The sequence below is a fragment of the Oryctolagus cuniculus genome, chromosome 16 (genome assembly GCF_964237555.1).
Source record: "Oryctolagus cuniculus chromosome 16, mOryCun1.1, whole genome shotgun sequence".
NCBI classification, from domain to species: domain Eukaryota; kingdom Metazoa; phylum Chordata; class Mammalia; order Lagomorpha; family Leporidae; genus Oryctolagus; species Oryctolagus cuniculus.
This window is the reverse complement of record NC_091447.1, coordinates 9762161-9786323: the sequence shown is the minus strand read 5'-3', so window position 1 is coordinate 9786323 and position 24163 is coordinate 9762161. Positions and strand designations below refer to the sequence as shown.

The window sequence follows — 24163 nt, the reverse complement described above, 5'->3', positions numbered from 1 at the left end:
TTTTCTTCCATGTTCTTTTCATTTAATCAATTTGTTCTTCCCAAAAGTGATAGAGTTAGGTTCTGTGGTTAAGCACTGTCTTGCAGTTGAGGATCCAGAGGCAGCGTTCCACAAATGATGAGTCCGTTTGGTTTGTAGCACTTCGTAAGTCTAGTGCTTCTAGACTGCCTAGATAACCTGATGTTGAAGTCCTCAGCTCCTATTGTTGTGGGGTCTCTACCTCCCTTTAGAACCAATATTGTTTGTATTCCATGCTTAGGTGGTGTTGTTTTCAGGTGCATGTATGTATTTGCAGTTGTTAGATGCTCTTTCTGACAGATTCTTTTATCCTGATGTAATGTGTGTCTGAAATGGGCTTCTTCCAGGCAGTATCTTGAGTGTTGGTCTTTATCCATTCAGCCAGTCGGTATCCTTTAGTGGAGAATTTAACCCATTTATATCCTCGGTTCTTATTAACAGATACCAACTTATGTCTACCTGGGTACTTTTTTCTAGGTACAAGTATTTTCAGTCATCTTGAGTATGAGCTAGGAATGGAGTAGCTGAGTCCGACAGTAACTCTTCATATCTCCATTTGGGGACAACTGCTTGAACACTACAGTGGCTGCACCATTTCACACTCTCACCATCAATGGGTGAGGTCTGTTTGTCCATATCCTTTATAACTCTGGTTCCTCCCCATTGTTTAAACTCCTGCCACTCAAGTAGGGGAGAGTTGGTTCACACTGTGGCTTCCATTTGCTTTTCCCTGGGTCCAGATGATGTTGAGCAACTTTTTCTGTGCTTATCTTAGAAGAGATGCACATTTGAATATTTGACTCCGTTGGTTGAGTTGTTCATTTTCCTATTATTCAGTTGTAAGTGTTCCTTATATTTTGTGGACAGAGGATCTTGTTAGATACATGATTTTAAAATATTTTTTCTGAATCTGTGTGATGTTTTTTCACATTGAAAATGTGTTTTGGCCAATGCTGCAGCTTAACAGGCTAATCTCCATCTGCTGCGTTGGCACCCCGGGTTCTAGTCCCAGTCGGGGTGCCGGATTCTGTCCCGGTTGCCCCTCTTCCAGTCCAGTTCTCTGCTGTGGCCCGGGAGTGCAGTGGAGGATGGCCAAAGTGCTTGGGTCCTGCACCTACATGGGAGACCAGGAGAAGCACCTGGCTCCTGGCTTCAGATCAGCACGTTACGCTGGCCGCAGCGGCCATTGGAGGGTGAACCAATGGTAAAGGAAGACCTTTCTCTCTGTCTCTCTCACTCTCACTGTCCAGTCTGCATGTCAGAAAAAAAAAGAAAATGTGTTTTTTGAATCACAAATTTTGAAATTTGGAGAAATTACCTTATATCTTTTTATTATCTATCATAGTTGTGATGCACTCATAATCTGCGAGTCACTCCAAGTTAGAAACATTTTGTAAATTGTCTTCCACATGATTTATATTTTGACTCAACATTTATGTTTTTGATGCTTTATTTTAGGTTTCACTTTAGAATTCATGAGGTGCAAAACTAAATGAGAGGTGTGGAGGCTCATTTTCTGTCATGGTCATTGGATGTTTAGAGCATCATTTGCTGTGTTTGTCGTCTGCCCAGGATGTTCCCACCACCAGGGAAATACAGAAGACTTTCCAGGTCCAGATGTCTGTCTGCCTGTCCTGCTATGTGAACTTGAGGCTAGCACACTGGGGAGGGCGCAGTCCTGGGAAGCAGAGCGCTTTCTGGTGCACACATGTCTGTTGGGCCTACTTAAGTTTACCTGTAGGCAGGGCAGCTGGTCCCCAGAGGCATCTGGGTGCAGCTTCATTTTCAAGGGACTCCCAGGGTTTCTGGCTTCTCCTTGTGTTAAACCTGGCTCTGCTGCTGAGTAGACTGCAGAGAGCAGGGCCTCTAGCCTCAGTGGGGACCTCACATGCCCATGTCACTGAGTGGTCAGGACACAGTGAGAGACGCGTGCAAAGATAGAGGCCTGCAGGGGCTCAGCCCCTCAGCTGTTCATACTCACCTCTCCCCACAACAGCCCAGGGCTTGCATCTCTGGCCTCTGCCCGCTCTGTCCACTGTGCTGGGGCAGCCTGCCTCTCTAGGACCCTACAGTTCATCAGGGCATCAGGCTGCACCACTGGACATGGTGAGATGACCCTTAGCTCAGCCTCCTGGGGGTGGGCTCCAGCTATTAGACACCAGGACCTGGAACTAGACATGACCATGAGCTCATGACCTTGAGATGGGGACATCAGCTGTCCTGAGTGGTGGACACCCCACTCTGTGCCCTCCCAGTGCTGGGGAGCACAGAATCCCTGGGGCCCTCCCTGCCAAGGCAGCCAAACTGAGCTGCCTGGCACTCTGCAGGACAGGTGCACCCACTGCCACCCACTCCCTCCAGTTGGCCTGACCTGGGTTCCAGGTTCCAGGTGTGCAGGGTGCACAGGCAGCAGGTGATCTGGGACATTATCCAGAGGGACAGTCATAGGGCCAGTGCTGTCAGTGGGTGTGATCCAGGCCATTCCCAGGAACACACACAGGTCAGCATTCCAGTGCCCCAGCTTCCTCCTCCACAGGCATCCCTCAGCCCTAGTGGATCAGCTGAGAAGCCTGTTAAGTAAATCCCTGTGGCTATGATGTCTTGGAGAAAGTCCTACCCTTCCCACTCCTTCCTGGCCTGCTGTACTGCCCTCTTGTTTGCCCACAGGGTCATCGGGGCCTGACAGTCTGGGCTTACGGTGGGGAGTGGAGTCCTCATGTGGGATCAGCACAGCCGTGACCTGGGTGGGGCCTCGCTCTCTGGGGGTTCCTCATCTGCAAATGGGGAGTGACAGCAGTGCCTCCCCATGGCTGAGACGTGGTCACCCGTGTGCTTGGCCAGGGGCTGGGAAATCCCAGGAGCTCAGGAAAGAGCAATTACTGTGCTTGGGGACATCCTCTGTGTCTCCATGTTCCCAGCCAAGACCCACCCATGTCACCTGCACACCAGGCAGTCTGGGGCACATGGGGTCCCAGACAAGGCCCCCCTGTCTCCTGAGCAGTGAGCAAATCCCTGCTCGGATCCTTCTGCCAGTGACCCATTGTTGAGTGCAGGGACAGAGACTGTGACGGCTTCTGTGTGTGTGTGTGGCCCCAGGACCCAAACTGTGCCTTCAGTGTAAGAACCCTTCCCCTTTCTTGTGTACTCCTCATCCTGGAAGCAGGGGGCCCAATGTGTGCAGGGAGGTGCAGAGCATCACATTCCCTGTGCCGGTGATGGCTGTGGCAGGGCTGCCTTCCCATCTCACAGATGAGGACACTGAGGCTGCAGGGAGAACACCCACTGCAGGTCAGATCTGTGACCTCAGAGCCCGCGTCCCTGACCATGAGGAGGCACTGCCACAGCCGTGCAAGCGTCTCCCTGTTCTTTGCTTTCCTTGGCTGTCCCAGCACTTGGTGCTCTTTATCCAAGCGGGGAACCCTGGCTCTGCCCCTGGGGAGGTGCCCATGTCCTCTCCAGAGGCTCCAGGTCCCTGGCATTGGGGCCATGGTGCAGGGAGAGTGGGGTGGGGAGGGCACAGTATGGGGAGTTCGCATGGTGTGAATTGCACATTTTGCAGTGGGTAATCAATTAAATTTTATTTTGGTAAAGCGACAATAAGGTGGAGACAAGGAACACTATGGGGAGGATTAAAGAGAAATACAGGAACACCGGGGCGGGAAAGGCCAGGTGTGGCACTGGGGCTGCAGCAGAAGGGACTTGCAGAGCTGGGGCTGAGGCCGGGGCCAGTGCTGCGTCTGGTGCTTCTGCAGTTTCCTTGGCTGCAGCTGGGGACACAGCTGTCCCCCACTCATCTTTGGAGGGCCATGACTGCTCCAGTGGGGTTGTTGCTTGAAGGTCATGGCTCTGCTCTGCCCCAGCTGTCAGGTCAGGTTCCAGGCCCAGCCTTGAGCTTGCTTCCCATCTGGAACAGGCGAAGTCGTCGAGCCCCAGTGCCTCCACTGTGAGATGGGCATTTGCGGACCCCCTGGGCTCTATCTGGGCCTTTACCAAGATTAAGTGACTGAGGGGGCCCTCAGGTGGCTTGTGCGCCTGGGGGAATGCCCGATACATGAGCTTTGGAGTTGTGGGTGAGTTTGACCACTCCCCCACTACACACAGGTCATCAGTTTTAGTTGGCCTACGGTTGTCTGGGCTGCTTGAGATCCCCAGCCCGCTGTGCTGTGCCAGGTGCGAGGCTGCCCTGTCCTGGACCTGGGAGACAAGAGCAGAGAATGGCAGGTAAGAGGCAGTCCCTGGATCCCTCCACAGCCAGCAGCTCTGGGCCTCAGGCTGCCCCCGCCTCTTAACTCAGGCTCCCTCCTCCAAGGGTGAAGTGGACCATGTCCACCCACACCCACGGGCCTGTTGGCTCCCAGTGGGGTCTCAGTGGTGTCCTGGTCAGCAGAGAGCTGCCCTGGCTGCCAGACTCACCTTGGCCTTTTTCTGCTTGAAGCTCCAGGAGCATCGGGGGTGAGGGCTGGCCCAGCGTCCCCACCACTGTGCGAGGCGCCCACAGCAGGGTTTCTTGGGGCCTGGGCTTGGGCATCGCGGGATACAACTCAGGAACATCTTCCTGCGAGACTCTATCCAGGTGAGCTGGCTTAGACTCAACTCTGGAATGTTGGGGTGGTTGCTGGGGCACCCAGTTCTCTAGGTCATCACCAACATGGTGAGGTCACTTCCTGTGGCTCCTAAGCTGAGCCCCCTCCTCACACAAGATATCCTCAGATTCTACTTGGGCACTGCCTATTCTACTTTTACCCCTATGCCATGTACCCACTGTCCACAGTTGCACCAATACAGGCAGTACATGCCACAGGGCTGGCTTGGGCCCAGACAGTGCCACAGCTGGGCTTGGACCTGCTCTCTCATCTTTGTACAAGTTTGAGCCTGCACAGTTCATCGTCCCTCTCTGGACATTCTCAGTCTCTCTTGTGGTTTCTGGGGATCATTCTAGCATGTGCTTGCAAGGGATGCCATCAGTTGTGTAGTGCCAAGGAACCCCTAGGCCTGGCATCACCTGTACTGATGCACAAACACTCTAGATGTGAGATGGTTCTTAACCTGGGGTAGGGGTTTCTGGGAACTGTGAGTAAAGCAGTTGGTATTGTCAGATTGAAGAGTGCCAGGCAGCTTGTGGGTAACACTTGCTGCATCCTGGGTCAAGTTGTCCATCACCAAGATCTGAGCAATGGTGGCAGCAGCACATCCAGGAGCACTTAGTCTTGAGGACACTTAGTCTACCTTATGGCACTCAGGTGTGGCTTGGGGCCTGGCCATGCTGAGCTGCTGATGCAGAGAGCTGAGAGGTGCACGTTCACCTGCACTCCTGTTTGTCCAGCATCTCACGGGAATCAGGGCTGAGTCATTTGGGCAGTTTGATAAGTGTCTTAATTATCGTAGACAGGATTGCCAGGACCGGAAGTTCAGCATCAGTTCAGAATTGTGGAGGAGAAAGGGACAGCCATTGCCAGGACGTCAGAATGCTGGTGTCAGGTTCTCCCCTGGGAGACAGAGGAGTGCAAAGGGAGAGGTCTGAGAACCCCTGAGCCTGGTCTCTGGGTTGCTGGGTCTGACCTTCCCTGCTTCACAGCATGGGGCCACTTTCTTCAGGGTTAGAGACCTCTGCCTTCTATAGGTAGAAATATAGAGGGAATTTCATGCTTCTCAATGGATGACTCTGATGTTGGCTTTGCCTTCCCAGCACTTGAGGTACATCTGGGATTTTATTCTTCTTGCTCCCCCATCCCTAGAGGCTTTCATGTTTCACCAGTTTTGTGTACCTGTCCATAGGGGGAGGGGGAGACAGACACTTTTCTAAGCTGGAATCTGGACTTAAGCCATCCCCCAACTGACTCTTGTAACTTGACATCCCAAAGAGGATAGGATAGAAAGCAGGCTTCCTGGGACCCTGATGCCCAGGGAAGTCGGGTGGTTCTAACAGGTGCTGCCTATCTCAGAGTGTCCAGAAAACCTAAACACCATCAGTGCTAAGGCTATTCCTCTTTATTGGTGGACACTGCCTACTGTGTTTCGTAAGCCATAACATGGAGAATATCTACATGGGTAGAAAGATGTGGAGGCAGGCTGCTGGCTTGCTGCTGGCTCTCCTGTATATTCCAGGGACCCCAGTAGGATGAGGGACAATGACATGGGGGTGAGCGTGAAACCACAAAGCGCCCATCCATATGTCAGTGGCTAATTTAGAGCCTCACCCATGTGCCTACAGCAAGCAGGAAGGACACTGGTGAGGAGTGGCCCAGGTGTCCCCAGATGGGAAAGGCTCAGCTCCCCTCAACAGAAGAAGTCCAATGGGTTACTGGCTCTGCATTCGGCCTCTGGATAAAATCCAAATCCGGTGTGAAGCCCTTGGCTACCCTAGAGATAGGAGAAGCTGGAGAGATAGAGGATGGACACTGGAGTCACAAAATGAGCTGTTAAAGGAGTTTCAGTGAGAGCAGACAGAGAGAGGAGTGGAACCTCTGCCCTGTGGCCTGGTTTAAAAGTTCTGACTCCCACATTTCCTGAGCTCTGCATCCCACCTGGGAAGAGACTGGCTATGAAATCAGACGTTTCTGTGTCTAAGTCAGGATGGAGCAGCAGTGCATGTCTAAGGCATTGAAAGCTTCTCAGGGTGGGATTTGAAGCAGGAGGTTGGACACTGTGGGGTTACACACATCCCACATGGTGATGCTAAGGTTCCAGGCCTACCTCCACTCTGAGTCTAGCTTCTTGTGTATCTACGTAGTCCTGGGGAGGCAGCACATGCTGTCTCAACTGGTTGGGTCCCTGCCACCCATGTGTCAGACCTCAGTTGAGTGCCCAGTCCCAGTAGTGGCATTTCAGGGGTGAATCAGCACATGTGTGATATCTGTGTCTATTTCCCAGAAATAATATTGTATAAAAGTCTGTAGAGGGAAATTTGAGATGTGGGCTGCATATCATTGACAAAGTGGTAATGGATAGGTTTTGGTTTCCAAGATGGCTGGAGTTCCTAGGTTTTAGGCATAAGGTACAAATGACTTGGTGCTGGAGACCCCAATTGTCTGGAAACCATCCAGTGAGACCCTACATATAAATCAGTTAGCCTTTGCCAAGAAATTCATGAGAAGTGCTTAAAGGTCTGTGCCAAGTGCCTTAGCCTGTGTTAGAGCAGCCACAAAAAGGAATTAGGATTCAGCCCCTTTGAATTATCTATGGAAGGCCCTTTCCCAATTGGGCTGGCCCCTTGACCTGCCAAAGGTGGGAAATGAGAACAAGACAACACAATGAGGACAGGTAGTGGCTGCTCTCATCTGATGTGCACCTCAGACCTAGTCTCACCTACACAGGTCGGCAGCCCACCCCCTTGATTGTAAACTGAGCTCTCTTCAGGAGCAGTTTAACTCCTTCTGGGCAGGACCACACTTGGCGCTGTTTACCACTGATTGTTCTCCTAAACTTCTCCATGGGACTCCTTGCAGTCACCACAGCTGAGAGCAGGGAAGTTCCTTGTCTCTCCTGCACCCCGGATGGCTCCTTGGAGAGCCCCTGTCAGACCTCAGACTGCTGCTCTACAGGGCGCCACGTTGAATGTCAGGTGAGGATGCCTCTAGACGCCTGCCCTGTTGCCCACAGCCTCTGGGGGCTACACCCGGTGTCTGAAGTCCTTTGTTGATGTTGAGTAGGAGAGTCTCTCTCCACCAGCCTGGGCCATGTCCAGGATCAACAAGAAGTAGTTACAAAAGCATGACTTCGTGCTTTCCCCCCAGAGTGGGAGTGAAATGTCTCAGGGGGCACCTTGTAGCCAAATGTGTAGGATTTGGGCGAAATGGGGAGGGGAGATGTGTAACAGGGGCAGGGATTGTAAACTGCCTAGAGCTTGTTTTCCTGATGTGCCCGGGGAGCAGAATTTTTTACACTGAACTCAGCGTGGCTGGACCGCCACAAACCACCACCGAAGCAGCAAGAAGCCAGTTTGAGTCAGATCTTGCAGACCTGAGCTAGGCTTTCCTCACAGCGTGGTGCAGTTCTCCGCCAGGGGTGGAGACGGCCGCCATTTGCTGAACTGAGGAAATATGAAGATTGGCCCGGGCGGAAGCAGGAGGGGCCCTCCGGTCTGTGCCTGGCCTTGGCCATGCCCTTCGCCCTGCTGCAGAAGCCCAGGCAGACGATGGGGGTAGTTTCTTTGGGGGAACCCTTCTTCCCATGGCCTACTTTTCACTAGGTTATGTGGGGACGCCTGAAGCCAGTGGACCCTGACTGCGGACACCCGGATGTGCGGCCTCCCAGCGTCCCTGGCGAGTCCCGAATGGTCCACAGCAGCGGGTAACGGAAAGAGGAGGCCGCCATGACGATGGCGTCCTTTCCTCCCGCCGGGACGCCATTTTGGAAACATTTTCTTCATCAGGCGTCCTTGGAGGTATCCGAAGCTTTCCCCATAAATACTTTATTAGAAGTTTCTAACAGAGTAGTCGGCATTTACAGCCCACACGCAGGCCCCCAAGCTGGGGCACTCCCCGCACCCCTCCCCGCATGGTGCCCGCAGATGAGGGGCTGGGATGGCAGCTCCAGGTGGCTTCCTGGGCGGAGTCCCGCGGCTGCTGCTTGCATTGCTTTACCCTCAGCACCGCGGTCGATGGGGGCCTTTACACCCCAACCCGGCTTTGGGGACTGAGGTCATGGTTCTGGATTCCTGAAACTGCTGCTGCCTGCGGGGTCCCTGGAAATGTCAGTTGCCAGTGGCCTGCACCGATGCTGAAGCAGACGCCCCCTGGCGGTCGAAAGCTGGTGGCGGACTCTGGGCTCAGGACCTTCATGTTGTGTGCCCAGGGAGCATGGGGTTGCTCTCTCCTGTGCTCCTGGGCGCTGGAAGCCTCTTTTGGCATCCCAGACGCCGAAACCGCCATAGCGCCTTTGTGTCTGCAGTGCCCACGCCTGGCACCTGTCCCCGGCCTGCGCCACCCCCGGACCACTGGTAAGTGCTGGCCGACCTGCTGGGCTCTTCCTGCACAGTTGCGGTGGGGCAGAGCAGGCAGCCACTTCCCTTCAGGGATTGCAGGGCCTTCTTCTCTGCAGGCAGGTGTAGACCCCTGCTGGCTGGGAGAGAGGTGGGGTTTTCAGGTGCTGACCCCAGGCGCTGTCTCTCCTGTGGCCAGGTGTGCAGGGAGGATTAAATGAGAGGCTGGCTGTCTGAGGAGGGGGCTGGGTCTAGAATGAGGCCCTGGGAGAGGGTGGGGCAAGGGCTCAGCCGGGATTCCAGAAAAGCTCTGGCCCCTCTCAGCAGCAAGCTGGATTGGGTGGGCGTTGCCTACTTTAAGGGAGGATCTGCTGTTCCCAGAGATGTGGGGACATGCAAGCAAAATGGGCACAGACGTTTAGAGTGGCAAGGAGGCCAATGCGTGGTCTCCATCAGACCTTCCATATTACAGAGGGTAAAGCAAGGCTGTGGGATGGAGGTGCTCTGTCTGGGTGAGAGCAGAAAGAGGCCTGCACCTGGTGGGCGTCTGGATAAACACCCCCCCCCTCCCCAGCAGAGCCTGGTTGGAAGGCCTCACTCCCCTCCTCTCTGGGCAGTGAGCTCTTCTTGGGAAGGGGCTGAATTAGAGCCTCTGAGGCCCACCTGCTCTGGGGCTCCTCCCTGGGAGGGTGGGGACAAGGAGAGGGGACTGCAGTTGGCTCTTTGTTTTTCTTAAAGCAATGGTAGACTGGACATTGAGTGCTGGGCCTATTTTGAATGAATAGACACAATGAAGTGTATTTCCCTGTAGACATGGGACACTATGAAGTTGGTGATGAGCACTGACAGGGTGAGCTGACTGCCCTGATCTGGGGTCAGGCCATTTCATTCCCTTGGTGGCTCCTGACTCCCGGGGGAGGTCATGGTGTTGATGGTGGGCTTGGTGGAGGCCCTGGCTGCCCCTCAAGGGTGCATGTCTGGATCACAGCTACCTCTTCCCCAGCGCCTTAGATTGAGCCTTCCACCTCCCCATTATGGTACTAAGGGAGGGCCTTCTCAGTTTGGATCCTACATACAAAAAGGAACCCTCTTTTTTTTTTTTTCCAAGTAGTCTGGAGCAGTTTAGGGGACAGTGTGCCACAGCACAGCAAGTGGACTTGACTTTGGAGCCCCCTTGCTGATCTTTTCTCAGCCCTGGCATTGCCCTACTTTCACTTTAGGGGTCCCCTTTCCTTTATAAGCCATGGAAGAGGGGGAGCAGGAAGCATCTTTATTGTCTGTGTCAGGGCTGTGGTTGAACAGCTCGTGACAGGCAGAGGACTGGTTGCCAACAGGGCCCAGCCCTTTCAAGCTTTCATTTCTAAGTGAGGCCCTTTTGGTCTTATGGCTGAGGTCACGGTGGACTCAGTAGAGAATCCCAAAGTTTGTGTTGCTAGCAGCAGACATCTTTCTCTTTGTCATCTGGTAGGTGTGAATTGGTTCTTAGGTTCTCCAAGGCAGTTGAAACACGAGGGTGTTTTCCTCCTATAGGTTCCCGGTTACAACTTGCGGTTTCAGTCTCATCTGAGTTGAAGTCTTGGCCCAGACGTGTGCTGGCTGAGGTGTTGTTGGCGGGACATTTTAGTATCCGTCCAGGTGAGTGGTGTTTTATTTGGGAATAAAAGTGGGGTGTGAGCATTGTGTTTTGTGGTTGGGACATCAGAGTATCAGAGTGCCTGGGTTTCATGTGTATCACCTTCCTGCTAAAGAGATCCTGGGGGGTTAAGGCTGAAATGCTTGGGTTACTGCCACCTGTCAGGGAGATCTGGGGTGACTTCCTGGTTCTTGGCTCGCCCCTGGTGCCATTGCATGTGTGTGGGGAGTGGATCAGTGGATGAATAAGCAACTGAACTCAAACACACGGAATGTTCCTTTGCCGGGAATCCATCTAATGGTTTCCCCTGACCGAGGACTGAATGCTGGTGTTGTCTGGTTTGCTCTTTCCCTGATGGTGTTTTAGACAATATGCACAAGAGTCAGGGAAGACAGACTACAAACAAGAACTCAGTAGCTAGAGCCTGTTTATTCAGAGACAGACCTGAGGGCCCACTACTAGCGAGGGTCAGGACAAGTTCTGATAGAGACTGGGGCTTATCTAGCCTGAGTACTTTTGGATCAGGCTGGGCAGGGATTAGGCAGAGCTGAGATGGTTTGCCTTGGCTTTTTCAACCTTCCAGAGTGCTGGGGCTATTGGTTGAACTCTTGAGGCAGTGATGTGGCTGTAACACGGCATCACTTCTGCCCATGATGTTGCTCAAGGTCCTGTATTCCTACTCCCAGGACAGAGAGAGAGATGGGTGCTGGTGTCCTATTGGCCACTTCCTGCTGATGCAGGGCTGTAGTCCAGAGTGACTGGAGAAGAAGATCAGTCTTGTGATGTTCCTGCGGGATGTCTTGGGATCTAGCAGTCACTGGTTCCTGTGAGCACTTTTGAAATGTGCAATTATATATCATAAGAATAAAGCACCGTGATTATGAGGAAAAAAGAAAGTAGTAGAAAAGTTACCCAGAGTGGCAAAGATGGCTAAGATGTGGCAAGGGTATTGTAATGGATTCTTACATTTCATTAGCATGCTTTTCAATGTGCTCAATAGCATCTCTCACAGCACCTGACTGACTGGTGTACAAGCCACACTCTTTTTTTTTTTTGACAGAGTGGACAGTGAGAGAGAGAGAAACACAGAGAGAAAGGTCTTCCTTTTCTATTGGTTCACCCCCCAATGGCCGCTGGGGCCGGCGCACTACGCTGATCCGAAGCCCGGAACCAGGTGGTTCCTCCTGGTCTCCCATGCGGGTGCAGGGCCAAAGCACTAGAGCCATCCTCCACTGCACTTCTGGGCCACAGCAGAGAGCTGGAATGAAGGGGAGCAACTGGGACAGAATCCGGCGCCCCAACCGGGACCAGAACCTGGTGTGCTGGCGAGCAGGTGGAGGATTATCCTATTGAGCTATGGCGGCACTGACCACAAGCCACACTCTTTACCCAGAGGCAAAGTCCTCCTTTTATGGAGCTGAAGACGTCTAAATCCTCAGTGATTTTGCAGGACCACTGCTGACAGGACTCTACCTGGTCTTGGAAGTGAGACAGGTGTGGTGCTGGGTCATTTATGTTTTCTTTGAGAGTGAGACATAATTCTTTGTATTTGTTTGTCTTGTGTCCTGAAATTGCCAGTCTGGCTGCTCCTGGCCCAATCCCTGGCAAAAAACACCCAACGAGAAAGAAGGGTTGCTAAGTCCAAGTCACTCTTGACATGGGGTGTTTGAGGTATGGGACATCAAGTCTGGTTGAGAGTATAGGAGAAAGGGTGAAATAGGAACGTGAGTGGACACGTGCCTGTCCAGTTCATGGGAAGACAGTTGTACAGCTGGATGCCACAGAGCAAGAATGCTTCTATTTATGGTCCCCCGCATGTTCACCAATGCATCCTTGGGCTGGGTCCTGACAGTGATAGTTCAGTTAGAGTGGGAGTATTTGCCTTTGTGGCTAATTTCGCTAACCTGTGGGAGTAGGGGAAGGAAATGGAGGAAACAGGGGAGGCTGGGAGAGTAATCGTCCAGTTATAGAGTTTGTGGGACAGTGATCCTACTTCATGGAAAAAGGGAAGGGAACACGTAGGATGCGTTTAAGGGCTTGACCTCTCAGCAAAGCACAGAACATGCCTTTGATAGGTATATAAGGTTGGTTGAATTCTTCCTGTTTTGGGGAAAGTACAGGGTATCCCTTCAGTCCTGTGGCCTTTGTCCAGACTGGCTGGGAAGTGGGAAGAGTATGTACAGATCCCGCATGAAGTGATGGTGGGGTTATGTTCAAAGAAGAGACGAGAGGAAGCATTGATGAGAGCTGTGTAGAGGCTTTGGGAGGATGTGAGAGATATATAGAATTGGGGACCACAAAAAGGGCAGCAGGTTAGAAGCAGCACACCGTAGTAAAGCATGCAACCCAGAAGAGAGAGAGTGCTGAGAGAAGTCTTCTGCTATGGGTCCATTCGGTTTGGCTGGTTTCTGACAAAGTCAAGGGCTAATATCACAACAAAAGATAGCAACGGGGTACAGTGCTTTAAAGCAAGAGATGTGAACAGAGGATAAAAAAGGGTATCTGAGTAGGGTGAATTCCTAGAGATTGCCCTGGAGCTGAGGGTCCAGGAGTTGGAAGAGTGGTCTGGCAGAGTTGGATAGCACTGCCTTACTCTTAGAATTACTTGGAGGAATCTGTAGAAGTGGCAGTGGCTTGTGGAGATGGTTTTTGCAGTAGTGGGGGAGCCGCGTCCACCTGAGAGTTGTGGGGCCTGTGGGGTAGGGTGTGCTGTAGAGGTGTTACTAATTGTAATGGAGTGAATGTACAGTGTGGGTGTCTCCCGAGTTTAGCAGTGGTGGTGGTATGTAGTGAGTGTTTGCTGTCACGCATTTCGACAGGGCTCAAGGGTGAATTGTCGGAGCATAGGGAAGAAGGAACACACGGACACGACACTGTCTTCCCATAGAAAGGCTTTTTATTGCTCACTCCAATTCACACTAGGGCTTTCCCACTGCAAACCAATCTCTGTAGTTATGTTCATTACTCCACACATCATAACACACACCTGGCATCAAAGCAATCTCAAAGGCAGTCCAACTGTAATAATATAAGTACAGCGAAGCAGAAGACATTCTTAATCATAGGGTCGAGGCACATTCCTTCCTATTACATATGGCTAATATCATTATAAATGCTGTGTTCTTAAGGTTCCTATCACATTCCCAAAAAGTGAAAGTTCAAAGTCCAGAGTCCAGAGTCTCATTACCACTCGGAGGGATGGATCTTAGAACAGTCACTTACAGGCATGCAGTAGTGGGATGGCTGTCACTCTGAGCAGAAGCCCGGAGTTCCCAGGGGAATGACAAGGTAAGGAGTTGGAGAGGTCCCCTGCTGAGAGGTCTGGTCCAGCTGTGTGGTCAGGCCAGGCAACAGGCTGATAAGGGGTCCAGGCAAGGCGGTGGCTCCACTGGGGTTTGGTCCTGTAGTCGCCGTGTGTTGCTTAGCAAGGGGGCTAGTGAGCTGGCTCTTAAGCTCCATGTGCGAGGAGATCCAGAGGTTCACATGTACTGGGCCCTTGATCGGTTGTAATCTTGTGCCATTAAAGATCCATGTGTAACGGGCTGCCTCTTCAGCTCTGAATGTGTGAAGATCCAGAGGTTCACAGACACCGGGACCATGATCCTTTTATCCTTGTCATTTTGAAGGGAGAGTCTCCAGGAGCGGTAGGGTGTCACCAATCAGTTGTGCTCCCTCTGGGAGTTTCCCGGGGTGCCACCAATCTGTTGTTTAGGGCAGGGTGTATCTGCAGTATTCCTGGGGTGCAGCCAATCCCTGTGCGAGTAGGAAGGTAACTTGAGGTTGTCGTCTGTAGCGTACAGGTTATCAGACTGCCCAGGGATGTCTGTTCAGTCTGATGAGGAGCATCTTTCTGGCAAGCGCTGAGCTTGACATAAGTGATGTCATCAGCTTCTGGCTTAGCATAAGTGACTCCATTTTTATTTCCTATTTTTGCTTGTTTGTGGGCAGCAGTGAGCTATAACTCTTTTTTGGGCTACCAGTGGCTTTCTCCACAGTCCAGAGCCTTTTATTCATTGGGTGGGCCGTGATCTGTGACTCATTTTTGGGAGTCCTGTGGGATTCTCCTCAGTGGTATCCATAGCACTTCATTAGAGTCTGTTGCATTTCTGGGTGAGTGCTTACCTCAGGGCCAGGCCGTGCTAAGGGCTGTGCTGGTGTTTGCTGTGGGTGTTTTGCCCGAGTGAGGCAGAGGAGGTGGCAGGGCCTCTGGGGACAGCAAGCCCGGTGTTGGGGAGAGGAAGAGGAGGGATCTCTGATGAAGGGTGGGAGCACTCATGGGGGAAGCAGTCAGGCTGGGTAGGAACACTGGGCTGGAGAGTGGTGGTCTTGGGAGCTGAGCTGAAGGGGGTCCACCCAGCATGCTGGGAGTCTGAGCAGGGGTCAGCTGGCATTGAGTGTAGTAGGATGCTGGTCAGGTGTGTGTGAGTGGGGAGCAGGGCTTCACTTGGGAGCCTTGGCTCAGAATCTTCCTCCTTCAGACCTCAGACTCTTTCCAGTCTCACCAGGACAGTCACTCCCCAGTCTCCACTGCGGTCTGTGTCTGCAGCCCACGGCAGGAGATTTGGGGGTCACCACCGAATAACTTGTGGGCCCTGGGTCACCAGGCTCAGTTCCTGTAGGGAGCAAGCCCCCAGCGGATCAGGAGCTGTGTCTCATGTGTGGACACTCAGGGCTGCTGCCTCCTGAGTCTCTTGCTGTTGTCCTGTGGGCCATTTGGCATCTGTAGTCTGGACGTGGAGGCATGAGAATGACCTGAATGTGCAGGGTTTGTGGAGAGAATGACGGGAGGAACAGACTCAAGTTTTTGGTCTTCGTCCACCTGCTGTATTACTTAGGGAAGGACAAGTGTCGATATTAACCAAAGTACAGGGTGCACTTGGAGGAGCTAGGCCATGGAGGGAACTGGCTGAGGAGGCAGGGCTGGGTGTGTAGGAGGGGCAGGGGGTGAGTGCCGGGTGTGCATCGTGTTGGCGATGCGTGACTTCCTCTCATAGGGTTCTCCCTGAAGGGCTGACAAGAACATGGCTGCGCTGCCCTTGCGCTCTGTGATTCTTCCATATCCTTTTGTTGTGCTGAGAACCCTGCATGGGAAATCTGCCATCTGAGGCTCATCTGCATCTCTAGAATTTCTAAATCTTAAAAAAAAAAGATTTATTTCTTATTTTGAAAGTCACAGTTCCAGAAAAAGGAGAGACAGAGAGAGCTATCTTCCATCTGTTGGTTCACTCCCAAGATGGTGGTAGCGGCTTCCCTGGTCCAAGCTGAAGCCAGGTACTTCTGCTCAGTGCCCTGTGTGTGTTGCAGGGGCACAGGTACTTGGGCCATCTTCCTCTGCTTTTTGCAGACCACTTGCAGGGAGCTGGATTGGAATTGGAGCAGCCAGGACAGGAACCAGTGCCCACATGGGATGTGAGGGTTTGCAGGCTGTGGCTTTATCCAGTGCACCACAACACGGGCCCCGTTTCCAGAACTTCTTCATCTCCCCGCCTCCTGCTTTTTCTGGATCCTGGATGGAAGTCTTTCTTTGTTGTCCAAGACGACTGCCTCAGTCACGTGAGCACTGGTGTTGGTTGAGTGTCCCCAGTGTGCTTTCCGCGGTTGTTCTGACAGCACGAGAGGACAGATTGCATTTTTGATTCCCTGGGAAGATTATCCAGGGTGATCTCATACCTGTGAAGGAGGGTAGTGAACCAAGGGTTAAGTCAGCAGGCTGTAGTGAATCCTCTTTTGTGCTATGGTCATCTTTAGAACGTTTTTGGGGAAAAAAATTGACCTGATCCTCGGCAGTATTCTTAAACTGCTTACATATATAGAAATGAAGTGAGTTTTCATCTCTGTAATGGGGAACCTGTTTATAAAGGGGACATGTATTTTTATATAAATAGATTTGAAAGTGCCCAAGTTAAGCATTGTGTATTTGTATGCAGTTAATATTTAGAATATATCTGTTGCAATTTATATGGTTAACATTCTCATAGATGGGGCGTGCACTGTGGCTCAGAGGGTTAAATCCCTGGGCTGCAGTGCCTGCATCCCATATGGGTGCTGCACTTCGAGTCCAGCTCCCTGCTAACGTGCCTGGGACAGGCAGCCGAGGATGGCAGAAGTCGTTGGGCCCCTGCACCCATGTGGGAAACCTGGAAGCAGCTCCTGGATCCTGGCTTCATGTTGGCTCAGCTCTGGCTTTTGCAGTCATTTAGGGAGCGACCTAGTGGGATGACCTCTCTCTCTTGGCCTCTGCATCTCTTCATAACTCTATCAAATAAACCAAATAAATCTTTAAAAGAAATAGTACCCATAGGAAAAAAGTAAAGTGGAAGCTCATTTCACCAGTGCACCTAATAATTTCGCATTCTTGGTCAGAATACAAAGTAAATTGAGGATGTCAAGGTACAGATGGTTAAGCCTCCCCTTGGGGCAACCCCATTTCTTATCTGGGTGCCAGGTGAAGACCTGGCTGCCCTGCTTCTGATCCAGCTCCTCTTGGATGCACTGAGAGGGAGCATTCGGTGACTTGAGTCCCTGGGCCTCTGATACCCACATGGGAGACGCAGATGGAGTTTCTGGCTCCTGGCTTCACCTGGTCCTGTCTTGGTAGTTGTGTGCATTTGGGAAGTGCACCAGTTAATGGGAGACTTCTCTCCGTGTGTCTCTCTCTCTACCTTTCAAGTAGGTGAAAATAAGTAGACATTTCTTTGACTGTATTTTTTCTTATTATTTGGAGGTTTGCAGTTTTATTAAGAAAAAGATGAAGGCAAACCAAACTGAAAGGCGGAGTCTCCATTCAGCAGCGCCTGAGTGTACCGGACATCCAGAGTGGCACATAGGGTTGCGAGTGGGCTCTGTGCTGTCTTGTTGGCATATGAGTGCCCTGACACCCAGGCCCAGCTGCCTGTGTCCTCCCTCAGCCTGTACGGCTCATCGGGATCAGTGGGAGCGGACAGCAGGCTGAGTAGTGCACAGGCCAAGGAAGGCAGTCTGGGACCCTGATTGAGACAGGATGGTGAGGGTTGTCCAGCCATGGGAATGTTGTTAACGTAGCTGAGCTGCATGCTCTAAAATTCTGTGTTTTGTGGACTCTGCTCGATTAAAGGAAGCAAACAGGTGTTGTATCAGGTCTGGCCCGCAGGTGCTGGGATAGTGACATCTGGGGACATCTCCGCACTGGCATGGGTCTGCCGTGCATCCTGGAGACTCCTGTCCAGGCCTTGGGTCTGCGGATCTTTCACCACTGTCACTTCTGCTCCAGCCTCATTTCTCTGCTTACTGAGCCTTGATGTCTCACGGTGTGGCTCCCTGACTGGAGGGCACACCTTTGGATCTTCTTGATGGCAGCCTGAGAGGGGCTGAGCTATTTTGCATCCTGGGAGGCGTCTCCGTCCAGGCTCCCTGCTCCTTGGCAGCACAACCTACCTACTGGGGGCCCCCTTCTGCTTCTCCCTGGACAGCCTGACCTGCTCTCCTCCTGGCTCTTACTGCCCAGCCCCCTACCCCAGGATACCTTCCCATGCCCCACGGGTGACACCTGATCCTGGGTCTCACCCCACAGTGTCATTCTCCTGTAGTATCCCATCGTGGGACAGACTCTGCAGCTGTGGTGGAGGGCCCTGAATCAGCGACTGTGTCAGTGTAAAGGGAGACGATGTGTGTGACACTGAGTGAGGCAGCCAGGGCCTGAGGGGACCTGACATTCACCTGGACTTGATTAAGAACCTGACCGTACATCAGCTCACCCCACAGGAGCTTCCGAGCAAACCACCCAGGCCAGGTATAAAACAGGGATGCAGCCCTACAGCCACAAGGAACTGAGACGGCAGCACACCAGATGGCACCATGTAACCTCAGGAGAGACCTTGAGCCTGTAGCACTCAGGCTCCTGACCTGCAGATGTGGCGAAAACCTGGGACTTCCAAGTACTTGGGCCATTTTCTGCTGCCTCCAGACACATCAGCAAGGAGCTGGATCAGAAGTGGAGCATTAGGGACTTGAACTTGTGCCCATTTGGGATGCTTGCCAGGCAGGTGGTGGCTTTACCTGCCATGTCACAACATTGGCTCCTGGATTTTTTTTCTGAGTATTAGGTCTTTGTTTTTTTTTTTTTTTTTTTAAAGATTTATTTATTTATTTGAAAGGCAGAGTTTCAGAGAGGCAGAAGCAGAGAGAGAGAGAAGTCTTCCAACCACTGGTTCAGTCCTCAGATAGCTCCAACAGCTGGAGCTGGGTCGATTGGAAGCCAGGAACCAGGAGCTTCCTCTGTGTCTCCCATTCAGGTGCAGGGGCACAAGGACTTGAGCCATCATCTGCTTTCCCAGAGAGCTGGATCAGAGTGGAACAGCTGGGACTTGAACCGGTGCCCATAAGGGATGGTGGCACTGCAGGCAGTGGTGCAGGCTGTTGGATTTGTTTTTTAAAAGCTTTGTTGCAGGAGGGTTTGTGGCACAGGAGGTCAAATGGCTAGCTTGGATGCCTGTATCCCCCATGAGGGTGCTGGGTTTGGCTGCCAGTATTCTGCTTCCAATCCAGCTTCCCACTGACGTTTCTCTCAGGGACACAGGCAGTGGCTCGAGCACTTGGGTCCCTGCCACCAATGAGAGCTCCACCTCTCTTTCTGCTTTTCAAGTCAAATGAAAATTGATGAAAAAATTTAAAAAACAGTTTCTTTGTCCACTGAGTAAAGATTGTCCATGGGGCCCTGGTTCCTAGCTGTGGAGATTGTGTCTCCTTAAGGGACACTGTGGTTGGCCCAACTGGGAGGTGCTCCTGGCTTGGGTCAGGTGGTTGCCAGAGATGCTGCCCCTCACCCTGCAGTGCCCAGAGTGCTCCGGAGCAAGAACAATCTGGGTCCAGTGCCTAGGGGAGAGCCCCTAGGTCTGGGGTACAGGAGTGGAACCAGGAGATTAATGAGGAGCTGGAGAGACAGGGTGTGATCTGGACTCTGCCATGAGAGGTGACGTGGCTTTATGTGGATTCCCTGTCCCATGCCTCAATTTCCCTGCTACAAAATGGGCATAGTAGCCCCCTCCTCGTTTTTTTCAGGATTGCAGAAGGTGATTCTGTCATATCCTGATACCTGAGCCTCTGCACCTGTACCCTCATAGCTGTTGCGGCCGCCGTTACTAAGTGTCAGTGCATGAGGACAGGGAACTGGGGCGGGATCTCCCTTCCCAGCATCCCTAGAACTTCACCAAGGTCATCTTATCTGGGTCCTTGGTTTTTAGGGCTTAGGATTGCATGAGTTCAGACCTGAGTGTAACCTGAGCTTGTGGGGAATCACAGGGTTAGGACTGGTCCTGTCCATGGTGTGATCACCCTGGACTTTCATCTTTGTTGGTTGACCCTGCAGGAAGTGAGCAGAGGGGTGGAAAGCCCTTGCTCCCCACCTCTACCTCCTCTGTCCCCCGAGTTCACTGGGCTTGTTCCTGCGGGGAAGCAAATGCCACACTGCAGGGCTGTGTCTGCATTCCTAGGGAGATACACAGGGCATCAGCCTTGTCCTCTCCCGCGCAGCAGAAGCACAGAGACTCCTGCTCCATCAGCTGTGACTCACACTAACCCGTCTCTGTCCACTGCCCTTGTCCCTTCCTCCTGGCCTCTGACAACTGCCGTTGTGCCCTGAGCCTCCAGGGCATCACCACTTTGCAGATTCCACATGTGAGTGAGGTCATGTGGTGTTTGTCTTTCTGTGCTTGGTTGATTTCACTTAACCCAGTGATTTCCAGATCCTCCCATGGTACCACAAATGACAAGATTTCAACCTTTTTTATAGCCGAGTAGTATTCCTATGTGTACACGTACCCCTTTTTTTCTTTTTCCATCCATGGTGGATGGATGTGTAGGTTGTTTGCATGCCTTAGCTACTGGGAACAGGACTGCAGTAAAATTGGGGGCACAGATCTTTCTTCCACAGACTGACTTCCTTCCCCTTTATTGTACACTGGCAGTAGGGTTGGTGGAGTGGATGGTAGGTCTAGTTTCTGTTTATTGAGCAACTTCCTTACTCTTTACCACATCTACATTCCCACCCACAGAGTGCCAAGTGTTCCCTCCCCTCCACACACATCCTCACTAGTTATCGTTCATTCCTTTGGTATCCTATTGTGGTTTTGCTTTGTATCTCTCTGAGATCAGTGATGAGCACTTTTGTCCCGTATTTCACATTATAAGTAGTTCCCTTGAGTGCTGTGGAACAGGAGAATCACTGACATGTCTTACTTTAAGGAATGTCTATTTCCGAGGCCAGCACTGTGGCGCAGCGAGTTGATATCCTGGCCTAAAGTGCTGGCATCCCATGTGGGCGCTGGTTCGAGACCTGGCTTTCCATTTCTGATCCAGCTATATGCTATGGTGTGGGAAAGCTGTAGAGGATGGCCTAGTTCCTTGGGTTCCTGCACCCACGTAGGGGACCCAGAGGAAGCTCCTAGCTCCTGGCTTCGGATCGGCGCAGCCCCGGCTGTTGCTACCAACTGGGGAGTGAACCATCGGATGGGAGTCCTTTCTTTCTCTGCCTCTCCCCTCTCTGTGTAACTCTGATTTGCAAGTAAATATATAGATCTTTTTTTTTTTTAAAAAAGAAATGTCTATTTCTAACTGAGACTCTTAAGTCTGACTTATTTGTTGTTTCTTGTTTTTGCTGTTTAGTTGTTTTTATGTTGACTTTACTAACAGCTACGTCAGATGGATGGCTTGTAGACATTGTTTCTTTGCTGTACAAAAGCTGTTTAATTTGGTGAAATCCCATTTGTCTGCTGGTTGGCTTTGTTTCCTATGCTCTTGGGGTCTGATCTAAGAAATCCTTGCCCATGGCACTGTCCGGAAGCAGTTCCCCTGTGTTTTCTTCTAATTGTTTCAAAGGCTCAGGTCTTAGATTTCAGTTTGTCTTCTGTTTTCTTTTCTTTTCACAGATTTATTTATTTATTTTAAAGTCAGAAGTACACAGAGAAGGTTAGGCAGAGAGAAAGTAGTTGTCCATCCACTGGTTCACTCCCCAGATGGCCACAATGGCCATGGCTGTGCTGATCCAAAGCCAAGATCCAGGAGCTTCCTCCAGGTCAGCCACGAGGGTGCAGGAGCCCAAGGACTTGTGCCATCTTTTACTGCTTTCCTGGACCACAGATGAGAGCTAGATTGGTAGAGGAGCAGCTGGGACTACACCAGCACTCATCCGGGAAGCTGGTATTGCTGACGGAGGCTTTACCCACTATGCCACAGCGCCGGTCCCTTCATTTCTTTTTTGAAACCAGTATGAATAACCCACAGCATTGATGAGTATGTTCTGTGCTGATTGGTACCATGTTTTCTTCTAGGTGCATTTCATTTAATAAATTTGTTCTTCCCAATAGTGGTATAGGTTCTGTGTTGCAGTTGAGGCTCCCCAGGCACAAAGCCTAAGCAGTGAAGAGGCCTAGTGTCCCAGAGCAGGATTTGGCCTCTGGGCTGTAAGTCAGGGACTGCCACTGAATCCAGACCTCATGTTAACTGCCCTGGATGGTGAAGATACTGCTCTGTCTCTCCCCTCTGCCAGGCTCTGTGCTGTGAGATCCTCTTCCGGTCTCCAAGAATACCTTGACCTCAGCATCCTTCTGGCCCTAGGGTGGTCAACTGACATGATGTCCACACAAGTGAAGGAACAGTTGCTTCTGGATCACTCTGATCACTTTCTGTGGACAGGTTTCTTGACCTACAATTGACAGAACATGATGTATGTCCTCTTGTGTCCATGTCAGTGACTTTAATATATGTATAGGCTGTGTAGCCATCAGCACAGTGTAGCTGTGGAACATTCCCCAAACACTTAAAGAACCTCCTGCCTATTGGCACTCAGTTCTCAGTCCCGCCTCCAGGCCCTTGAGACACGTGTCTACTCACTTTCACAAATGTCCCATGCGTGTTGATGGTGTCACGGTGTATGAGGCCTTTGCCTCTCTCTACCTTCCCAGAGCCACATGTCTTCAGGGCTCCCGAGTTGGATAGGGAGTGTCAGAACAGTATGCCCTTCTGTGGGGTGGAGAGTTGTCTATATTGAGGACAGACCATATGTTTATTCGTACATCAGTTGCTGGCCATTTGATGGCTTCTACTTGCTGGTTATTATGAATGATGCAGTTAGGAGCATTCTAGACTCGCTTTTGAAAAAGAGAATATATGTATAGTTATTCATAATTGACACATATAATTGTACATGTTTATGGGGTACAGTGTGGTATTTCAGTGTAAATATATGGTATATAATGATCTGATCAGGTTAATTAAGATATCCGTCACCTGAAACATACTCATCATTTGTGTTGGGAACATCCAGAATCTCCTCTACTAGCTATTGTGAGGCACATAATTAATTACCTTTCCATTGGTTACCTCACGGTGTGGCAGAACATTTGACATTGCTCTTCACAGTGAACTGTGCTCTGTACCCGTCCACCATCCTCCCTCCACTCCCCCCTCCCCTTTCCAACTTCTGGTAAACTCTGTTCTATTTGCCTACTTCTGTGAGATCAACGTTTTAGGATTTCATACGTAAATGGGAACATGCAGTAGTTTTCCTCCTGCGATTGACTTGTTTAACTAATACAGTGTCCTCCCTGGGGCCAGCACTGTGATGTAGTGGGCTAACCCTCCCCATGTGGTGCTGGCATGCCAAATGGGGTTCATGCCCCAGCTGTTCTTCCAATCCAGCTCTCTGCTGCAAAAGCAGTGGAGAATGGTCCAAGTGTTTGGACTCCTGCACCCACCTGGGAGACACGAAAGAGGCTTCTGTCTCCTGGCTTTAGATCGGCTCAGCTCTGGCCTTTGTACCCATTTAGGGAGTGAACCAGTGTATGGGAGACCTTTGTCTGTTTCCCTCTGTCTGTAACTCAACTTCTCAAATAAATAAAATCCTTCCCCCACCGAAAAAAACCATACACAAACAGAAGAACCCACAATACCTTCCAGGCTCATGGATGTTGCTGCAGATGACATGGCTATGTTCTTTTTTATGGCTGAGTATTATTCCATTATGCATATGTAACCAGGTGTTCTTTATCAATTCATCTACCAGTAGAGTGTCTAGGTTGACTCCATACCTTGGCTTTCATGAACAGTGCTGCAGTAAATGTGGCGTGCAACTATGTTGTCAACATTTGGTTTCCTTTCCTTTGGATGTATACGCACAGACAGATTGCTGGATCATATGGCAGTTCTATTTCTGGTGTTTTGGGAAACACCACAGTGTTTGCCACAAGGGCTGCATTGATTGACATTCTTGTCCAGAGTGTGTGAGAATTCCCCTTTCTCCATGTCCTTGAATTTGTTCATTGTGTTTTTTTCTGGTCAGACCTGGGAGAGAGAATCTTTCATTGAGGTTTTGAGTTTCAAGTCCCTGATGATTAATATGATTGAGCATTATTTCATGTAGTTTTTGGCCATTTGTATATCTTCTTCTGACATGTATCTACTCAGATAATTAGCTCATTTTTAATTGCATTTTTGTGGGGGGACTTTTGGGTTGAGTTCCTTAATCTCATCAGGGGAACAACTTGCAAATACTTTCTCTTATTCTTTGAAGAATGTCATTGGTATTGTGAGAGGAATTGCATTGTGTCTATAGTAGTTGG

The 24163-nt window shown here is 51.1% G+C and overlaps 2 long non-coding RNA genes across 3 annotated transcripts; one reads left to right on the top strand and one right to left on the bottom strand.

Annotated features, from left to right (window-relative positions):
- Positions 1-3569: 3569 nt before the first annotated feature.
- LOC138845850 (uncharacterized) lies at positions 3570-4631 on the bottom strand. Its single transcript, XR_011383067.1, has 2 exons — positions 4432-4631; positions 3570-4212 (listed from the first exon to the last, which is right to left on the bottom strand). It is a non-coding gene; the product is annotated as an uncharacterized lncRNA (long non-coding RNA).
- Positions 4632-7436: 2805 nt separating this feature from the next.
- LOC127488873 (uncharacterized) lies at positions 7437-22085 on the top strand. 2 transcript variants are annotated; one of them, XR_011383064.1, is made up of 4 exons: positions 7437-8956; positions 9677-9788; positions 10469-13859; positions 14098-22085. It is a non-coding gene; the product is annotated as an uncharacterized lncRNA (long non-coding RNA). The 2 variants fall into 2 exon arrangements; XR_011383063.1 differs by lacking the exon at positions 14098-22085 and having other exon boundaries at positions 10469-14091.
- Positions 22086-24163: the final 2078 nt, after the last annotated feature.